We start from the raw sequence: 9,959 nt of genomic DNA, 5'->3' as shown, positions 1-9,959 counted from the left end.
AGCATGCTGAGTATTCTTCTAATGAACTCTGACCCGAAATAGGGCCAATAATAATATCCAGTGTGATTTGCAGTTCATTTTGGTATGTTCATTTTCACACAAACATTTACATTTTGGTCATTTAGCGGACACTCACCGGGGTCTATACTGAGCACCCCTTCTCAACCTGAACCCGGTGGAATCCGTCTATCCATGCCTCAGGGGTATGACGGAAGTACTGCCAGCTGCCAGGGTTTCCTCCTCCAATTAGACCTTTATCTGGCCACGGTCCACCCAGTTTCATCAGACCGTGAAAAGAGTTTCGCCCTCGTCTCGTGCCTCACCGGGAGAGCCCTGGAATGGGCCAGCACTGTGTGTGGAGAGGGAGATGCGGCGTTGGACCGTTATGAGGAGTTCACCCGCCGTTTTCGGGCAGTCTTCGACCGCCCACCCGAGGGCAGAGCGGTGGGTGAGCGCCTCTACCATCTGAGGCAGGAGATGAGGAGCGTCCAGGAGTTTGCCCTGGAGTTCAGGACCCTGGCAGCCGGTGCGGGATGGAATCACAGGGCCCTGATCGACCATTACAACTGCAGTCTGCGTGAGGACGTCCGTCGGGAGCTGGCCTGCAGAGACGCCACCCTCACCTTCGACCAGCTGGTGGATTTATCCATCCGGCTGGACAACCCGCTGGCTGCTCGCGGACGTCCAGATCGGGGTCTGGTGGTTCCATCCTCCCACACACCCTCTCCTATACCCATGGAACTGGGAGGGGCGGTGCGCAGGGAGACCGGAGGGGGTTCCCGCTCGTGCACCATCTGTGGCCGCAGAGGTCACACTGCTGGTCGGTGCCGGGTTGGTTCCTCTGGGATTCGAGGCAGCAGGCAGGGCGCTCTGGTGCCACCCCAGGTGAGTAGGCACCATTCTCATCCAGAGCCCTCTGTTGCACAGATATTTGTGTCTGTCACTTTTCCTGAAATTTCCCTGCGTTCCCAGCATAAGGCGCTAGTAGATTCAGGCGCGGCTGGAAATTTCATTCATCAAGCATTTGCTCATAGTTTGGGGATCCCCATTGTACCCGTGGATGTGCCTTTCCCCGTTCACTCCTTAGATAGTCGACCATTAGGGTCAGGGTTTATCAGCGAGACCACGGCTCCTTTGAGTATGGTGACGCAGGGGGGTCACAAGGAAAAAATCTGTCTTTTCCTTATTGACACTCCTGCGTATCCCATGGTGCTGGGCCTACCTTGGTTAACTAGTCATAACCCCACTTTTTCTTGGCCACAGAGGGCTCTCACGGGGTGGTCGCGAGAGTACTCAGGTAGGTGTGTAGGGGTTTCCGTTAATGCTACTACGGTGGAAAGTCCAGACCAGGTCTCCACCGTGCGCATTCCCCCTGAATATGCCGATTTGGCTCTCGCCTTCTGTAAAAAGAAGGCGACTCAATTACTACCCCATCGACAGGGGGATTGTGCGATAAATCTCATGGTAGATGCTGTTCTTCCTAGGAGTCACGTGTACCCCCTGTCGCAAGCGGAGACGGTGGCTATGGAGACATACAGTATGTCTAAATAAATCACTGAGAGTGTCACCAGCAAAGCACCCCCACACCATCACACCTCCTCCTCTATGCTTCACGGTGGAAACCACACATGCAGAGATCATCCGTTCACCTTCTCTGCGTCTCACAAAGACACAGCGGTTGGAACCAAAAATATCAAATTTGGATTCATCAGACCAAAGGACAGATTTCCACTGCTCGTGGTCTAATGTCCATTGCTCGTGTTTCTTGGCCCAAGCAAGTCTCTTCTTATTATTGGTGTCCTTTAGTAGTGGTTTCTTTGCATCAATTTGACCATGAAGGCTTGATTCACGCAGTCTCCTCTGAACAGTTGATGTTGAGATGTGTCTGTTACTTGAACTCTGTGAAGCCTTTATTTGGGCTGCAATTTCTGAGGCTGGTAACGCTAATGAACTTATCCTCTGCAGCAGAGGTAACTCTGGGTCTTCCTTTCCTGTGGCGGTCCTCATGAGAACCAGTTTCATCATAGCGCTTGATGGTTTTTGCAGCAACACTTGAAGAAACTTTAAAAGTTCTTCAGATGTTCCGTATTGACTGACCGTCTTAAAGTAATGATGGACTGTCGTTTCTCTTTGCTTATTTGAGCTGTTCTTGACATAATATGGACTTGGTCTTTTACCAAATAGGGCTATGTTCTGTATACCACCCCTACCTTGTCACAACACAACTGATTGGTTCAAACGCATTAAGAAGGAAATAATAAGGAAATTAATTGAAATGCATTCCAGGTGACTACCTCAAGAAGATGGTTGAGAGAATGCCAAGAGTGTGCAAAGCTGTCATCAAGGCAAAGGGTGGCTACTTTGAAGAATCTCAAATATAAAATATATTTTGATTTGTTTAAAGAAAATTGGGTTACTACATGATTCCATATGTGTTATTTCATAGTTTTTATGTCTTCACCATTATTCTACAATGTAGAAAATAGTAAAAAATAAAGAAAAAGCCTTGAATGAGTAGGTGTGTACAAACCTTTGACTGGTACTGTATATATATTTCTCAATGGAGGAGTCTATAGATGTCATTAAGATATCAACAGAATTTGACTAAAACTATGAAAATGCCATGCTCACATCCCCCGGTGGGGAAATATTCAGAATATCATGACTGCCGGCCATCAAAATCAGCCTACATTTAGGCTGTTGTTTCTATGTGTATTTCACACTGTGTTGAGGTAAAAATCAGCCTACAGTTAGGCTATTGTTTCTGTGCATTTCACACTGTGTTGGGCATTTAGCAGAAAATGTTTTTCTCATCCTGAAAAAGTTTAAATTCTAAATGTTATGAATCGAAATATAGCCATATCGGATTTTAGAAAAACACTTTGTGGTACTGTTAGATCAGATGTTGTTAATGTTAAAATACACATAAACTACCTGTTTATAGCTGGTGCAATTGGTATCCCACCGGTCTGATAGGCCTATTCATTGGGCTAGTCCAAAAGCTACAATTTTGTTGTCGGGATAAAGTTATGTGTCAAGGTATCCACAAGTATCCATTAGCTACTATTTTGTTCTAACTTTACAACAGATGCAGTTCACTTCTTATAATGTGGGAAAGTGCTCACTCAGACATTTCACTCGTAGGTGTGTCTGCAATAAGTACTGTAACATGTTTTAACACGTATTCCCTTTGAAGTGTTTTGTGTTGCACATGTTTACCTAAGTTACAACACTTTCTGAACTAATAGAAACTGTGAAGGGAAAAAAACAACTTTGGAGAAAAAATACTTCAATGCGAATCTGTGTTAAAACTGACGTACAGAGACAGTAGTGAGACAGCTTGATGTACAGTACACACGGCCTGGACAGGACACTAGTCTATCTCCTGTTTCTGTAGTGAGACAGCTTGATGTACAGTACACACGGCCTGGACAGGACACTAGTCTATCTCCTGTTTCTGTAGTGAGACAGCTTGATGTACAGTACACACGCTCTGGACAGGACACTAGTCTATCTCCTGTTTCTGTAGTGAGACAGCTTGATGTACAGTACACAGGCTCTGGACAGGACACTAGTCTATCTCCTGTTTCTGTAGTGAGACAGCTTGATGTACAGTACACACGGCCTGGACAGGACACTAGTCTATCTCCTGTTTCTGTAGTGAGACAGCTTGATGTACAGTACACACGGCCTGGACAGGACACTAGTCTATCTCCTGTTTCTGTAGTGAGACAGCTTGATGTACAGTACACACGGCCTGGACAGGACACTAGTCTATCTCCTGTTTCTGTAGTGAGACAGCTTGACGTACAGTACACACGGCCTGGACAGGACACTAGTCTATCTCCTGTTTCTGTAGTGAGACAGCTTGACGTACAGTACACACGGCCTGGACAGGACACTAGTCTATCTCCTGTTTCTGTAGTGAGACAGCTTGACGTACAGTACACACGGCCTGGACAGGACACTAGTCTATCTCCTGTTTCTGTAGTGAGACAGCTTGATGTACAGTACACGCGGCCTGGACAGGACACTAGTCTATCTCCTGTTTCTGTAGTGAGACAGCTTGACGTACAGTACACGCGGCCTGGACAGGACACTAGTCTATCTCCTGTTTCTGTAGTGAGACAGCTTGATGTGCAGTACACACGGCCTGGACAGGACACTAGTCTATCTCCTGTTTCTGTAGTGAGACAGCTTGACGTACAGTACACACGGCCTGGACAGGACACTAGTCTATCTCCTGTTTCTGTAGTGAGACAGCTTGACGTGCAGTACACACGGCCTGGACAGGACACTAGTCTATCTCCTGTTTCTGTAGTGAGACAGCTTGACGTGCAGTACACACGGCCTGGACAGGACACTAGTCTATCTCCTGTTTCTGTAGTGAGACAGCTTGACGTGCAGTACACACGGCCTGGACAGGACACTAGTCTATCTCCTGTTTCTGTAGTGAGACAGCTTGACGTGCAGTACACACGGCCTGGACAGGACACTAGTCTATCTCCTGTTTCTGTAGTGAGACAGCTTGACGTGCAGTACACACGGCCTGGACAGGACACTAGTCTATCTCCTGTTTCTGTAGTGAGACAGCTTGATGTACAGTACACACGGCCTGGACAGGACACTAGTCTATCTCCTGTTTCTGTAGTGAGACAGCTTGACGTACAGTACACACGGCCTGGACAGGACACTAGTCTATCTCCTGTTTCTGTAGTGAGACAGCTTGATGTACAGTACACGCGGCCTGGACAGGACACTAGTCTATCTCCTGTTTCTGTAGTGAGACAGCTTGATGTACAGTACACGCGGCCTGGACAGGACACTAGTCTATCTCCTGTTTCTGTAGTGAGACAGCTTGATGTACAGTACACACGGCCTGGACAGGACACTAGTCTATCTCCTGTTTCTGTAGTGAGACAGCTTGACGTACAGTACACGCGGCCTGGACAGGACACTAGTCTATCTCCTGTTTCTGTAGTGAGACAGCTTGATGTACAGTACACACGGCCTGGACAGGACACTAGTCTATCTCCTGTTTCTGTAGTGAGACAGCTTGATGTACAGTACACACGGCCTGGACAGGACACTAGTCTATCTCCTGTTTCTGTAGTGAGACAGCTTGATGTACAGGACACCCACTGGACAAGACACTAGTCTATCTCCTGTTTCTGTAGTGAGACAGCTTGATGTACAGTACACACGGCCTGGACAGGACACTAGTCTATCTCCTGTTTCTGTAGTGAGACAGCTTGATGTGCAGTACACACGGCCTGGACAGGACACTAGTCTATCTCCTGTTTCTGTAGTGAGACAGCTTGATGTACAGTACACACGGCCTGGACAGGACACTAGTCTATCTCCTGTTTCTGTAGTGAGACAGCTTGATGTACAGTACACACGGCCTGGACAGGACACTAGTCTATCTCCTGTTTCTGTAGTGAGACAGCTTGATGTACAGTACACACGGCCTGGACAGGACACTAGTCTATCTCCTGTTTCTGTAGTGAGACAGCTTGATGTACAGTACACACGGCCTGGACAGGACACTAGTCTATCTCCTGTTTCTGTAGTGAGACAGCTTGATGTGCAGTACACACGGCCTGGACAGGACACTAGTCTATCTCCTGTTTCTGTAGTGAGACAGCTTGACGTACAGTACACACGGCCTGGACAGGACACTAGTCTATCTCCTGTTTCTGTAGTGAGACAGCTTGATGTACAGTACACACGGCCTGGACAGGACACTAGTCTATCTCCTGTTTCTGTAGTGAGACAGCTTGATGTGCAGTACACACGGCCTGGACAGGACACTAGTCTATCTCCTGTTTCTGTAGTGAGACAGCTTGATGTGCAGTACACACGGCCTGGACAGGACACTAGTCTATCTCCTGTTTCTGTAGTGAGACAGCTTGATGTACAGTACACAAGGCCTGGACAGGACACTAGTCTATCTCCTGTTTCTGTAGTGAGACAGCTTGATGTACAGTACACACGGCCTGGACAGGACACTAGTCTATCTCCTGTTTCTGTAGTGAGACAGCTTGATGTACAGTACACCTCTGGACAGGACACTAGTCTATCTCCTGTTTCTGTAGTGAGACAGCTTGACGTACAGTACACCTCTGGACAGGACACTAGTCTATCTCCTGTTTCTGTAGTGAGACAGCTTGATGTACAGTACACACGGCCTGGACAGGACACTAGTCTATCTCCTGTTTCTGTAGTGAGACAGCTTGATGTACAGTACACACGGCCTGGACAGGACACTAGTCTATCTCCTGTTTCTGTAGTGAGACAGCTTGATGTACAGTACACACGGCCTGGACAGGACACTAGTCTATCTCCTGTTTCTGTAGTGAGACAGCTTGACGTACAGTACACACGGCCTGGACAGGACACTAGTCTATCTCCTGTTTCTGTAGTGAGACAGCTTGACGTACAGTACACGCGGCCTGGACAGGACACTAGTCTATCTCCTGTTTCTGTAGTGAGACAGCTTGACGTACAGTACACACGGCCTGGACAGGACACTAGTCTATCTCCTGTTTCTGTAGTGAGACAGCTTGACGTACAGTACACGCGGCCTGGACAGGACACTAGTCTATCTCCTGTTTCTGTAGTGAGACAGCTTGACGTACAGTACACGCGGCCTGGACAGGACACTAGTCTATCTCCTGTTTCTGTAGTGAGACAGCTTGACGTACAGTACACGCGGCCTGGACAGGACACTAGTCTATCTCCTGTTTCTGTAGTGAGACAGCTTGACGTGCAGTACACACGGCCTGGACAGGACACTAGTCTATCTCCTGTTTCTGTAGTGAGACAGCTTGACGTGCAGTACACACGGCCTGGACAGGACACTAGTCTATCTCCTGTTTCTGTAGTGAGACAGCTTGACGTGCAGTACACACGGCCTGGACAGGACACTAGTCTATCTCCTGTTTCTGTAGTGAGACAGCTTGACGTGCAGTACACACGGCCTGGACAGGACACTAGTCTATCTCCTGTTTCTGTAGTGAGACAGCTTGACGTGCAGTACACACGGCCTGGACAGGACACTAGTCTATCTCCTGTTTCTGTAGTGAGACAGCTTGACGTGCAGTACACACGGCCTGGACAGGACACTAGTCTATCTCCTGTTTCTGTAGTGAGACAGCTTGACGTACAGTACACACGGCCTGGACAGGACACTAGTCTATCTCCTGTTTCTGTAGTGAGACAGCTTGACGTACAGTACACACGGCCTGGACAGGACACTAGTCTATCTCCTGTTTCTGTAGTGAGACAGCTTGACGTACAGTACACGCGGCCTGGACAGGACACTAGTCTATCTCCTGTTTCTGTAGTGAGACAGCTTGATGTACAGTACACGCGGCCTGGACAGGACACTAGTCTATCTCCTGTTTCTGTAGTGAGACAGCTTGATGTACAGTACACACGGCCTGGACAGGACACTAGTCTATCTCCTGTTTCTGTAGTGAGACAGCTTGACGTACAGTACACGCGGCCTGGACAGGACACTAGTCTATCTCCTGTTTCTGTAGTGAGACAGCTTGACGTACAGTACACACGGCCTGGACAGGACACTAGTCTATCTCCTGTTTCTGTAGTGAGACAGCTTGATGTACAGTACACACGGCCTGGACAGGACACTAGTCTATCTCCTGTTTCTGTAGTGAGACAGCTTGATGTACAGGACACCCACTGGACAAGACACTAGTCTATCTCCTGTTTCTGTAGTGAGACAGCTTGATGTACAGTACACACGGCCTGGACAGGACACTAGTCTATCTCCTGTTTCTGTAGTGAGACAGCTTGATGTGCAGTACACACGGCCTGGACAGGACACTAGTCTATCTCCTGTTTCTGTAGTGAGACAGCTTGATGTACAGTACACACGGCCTGGACAGGACACTAGTCTATCTCCTGTTTCTGTAGTGAGACAGCTTGATGTACAGTACACACGGCCTGGACAGGACACTAGTCTATCTCCTGTTTCTGTAGTGAGACAGCTTGATGTACAGTACACACGGCCTGGACAGGACACTAGTCTATCTCCTGTTTCTGTAGTGAGACAGCTTGATGTACAGTACACACGGCCTGGACAGGACACTAGTCTATCTCCTGTTTCTGTAGTGAGACAGCTTGACGTGCAGTACACACGGCCTGGACAGGACACTAGTCTATCTCCTGTTTCTGTAGTGAGACAGCTTGACGTACAGTACACACGGCCTGGACAGGACACTAGTCTATCTCCTGTTTCTGTAGTGAGACAGCTTGATGTACAGTACACACGGCCTGGACAGGACACTAGTCTATCTCCTGTTTCTGTAGTGAGACAGCTTGATGTGCAGTACACACGGCCTGGACAGGACACTAGTCTATCTCCTGTTTCTGTAGTGAGACAGCTTGATGTGCAGTACACACGGCCTGGACAGGACACTAGTCTATCTCCTGTTTCTGTAGTGAGACAGCTTGATGTACAGTACACAAGGCCTGGACAGGACACTAGTCTATCTCCTGTTTCTGTAGTGAGACAGCTTGACGTACAGTACACACGGCCTGGACAGGACACTAGTCTATCTCCTGTTTCTGTAGTGAGACAGCTTGATGTACAGTACACACGGCCTGGACAGGACACTAGTCTATCTCCTGTTTCTGTAGTGAGACAGCTTGATGTACAGTACACACCCCCTGGACAGGACACTAGTCTATCTCCTGTTTCTGTAGTGAGACAGCTTGATGTACAGTACACACGGCCTGGACAGGACACTAGTCTATCTCCTGTTTCTGTAGTGAGACAGCTTGATGTACAGTACACACCCCCTGGACAGGACACTAGTCTATCTCCTGTTTCTGTAGTGAGACAGCTTGATGTGCGGTACACCCCCTGGACAGGATGCTAGTCTATCTCCTGTTTCTGTAGTGAGACAGCTTGATGTACAGGACACCCCTGGACAGGACACTAGTCTATTGCAGAGCCTGTGAACAAAACAGAAGGTTACCGTACCTTCATTGAAGAAACAAGGACAGTGATATAAGTCAAGTATATTCCTCCAGTAGGATAACCTGATAGGCTTTACCAAATGGCACCCTACTCCCTATATAGTGCACTATGTAGCGTGAGGCAGCTTGATGAACAAGTGCTAATTTGAACCAATTCAAAAATGTATTTCATATATATATATATATATATATATATATATATATATATATATATCCCGAGTGGTCTAAGCCACTGCATCACAGTGCTGGAGGTGTCACTACAGACCTGGGTTTGATCCCTGGCTGTATCACAACTGGCCGTGATTGGGATCAGGAGTCCCATAGGGAGGCGCACAATTGGTTAGGGGAGGGTGTAGCCAGGGGGGCTTTACTTGGCTCATCGCGCTCTAACAACTCCTTGTGGTGGGCCGGGTGCCTGCAGGCTGACTACGGTCATCAGTTGAACGGTGTTTCCTCCGACACATTGGTGCAGCTGGCTTCCGGGTTAAGCAGGCAGGTGTTAAGAAGCGCGGTTTGGCGGGTCATGTGTCGGAGGACACATGACTCGACCTTCGCCTCCCGAGCCCGTTGGGGAGTTGCAGCGATGAGACAAGATCGAAATTGGGGAGAAAAGAAGGGGGTAAAATACAAAAACAAAATGTATATTGGTTTGCATGCCAGATAGATCCACTTCTGGTAGTGTGGACTGTGAGAGGGAGGGATAACAGAAGCCACTGTCTCCCTCAAGAGGATTTACATAGCAACTGACACCTCGATCGCTGGAGCATTACAAGAGCAGGGACTGCAGGGTTTAGTTCCATACCAGCACTAAGACACCTAGTTCAGCAATCCAACCAATCATCAAGACCCTGATTAGGTGATTAGAAAAACGTTATATTGCTTGCTTCATGTGTTCTATATAGAACCCCACATTTCAAGAAAAGGGTTATTGGGGTTCTAAATAGAACATT

Source organism: Salmo salar, chromosome ssa03 (genome assembly GCF_905237065.1).
Source record: "Salmo salar chromosome ssa03, Ssal_v3.1, whole genome shotgun sequence".
NCBI classification, from domain to species: domain Eukaryota; kingdom Metazoa; phylum Chordata; class Actinopteri; order Salmoniformes; family Salmonidae; genus Salmo; species Salmo salar.
Note: the sequence above shows the minus strand (reverse complement) of the source record.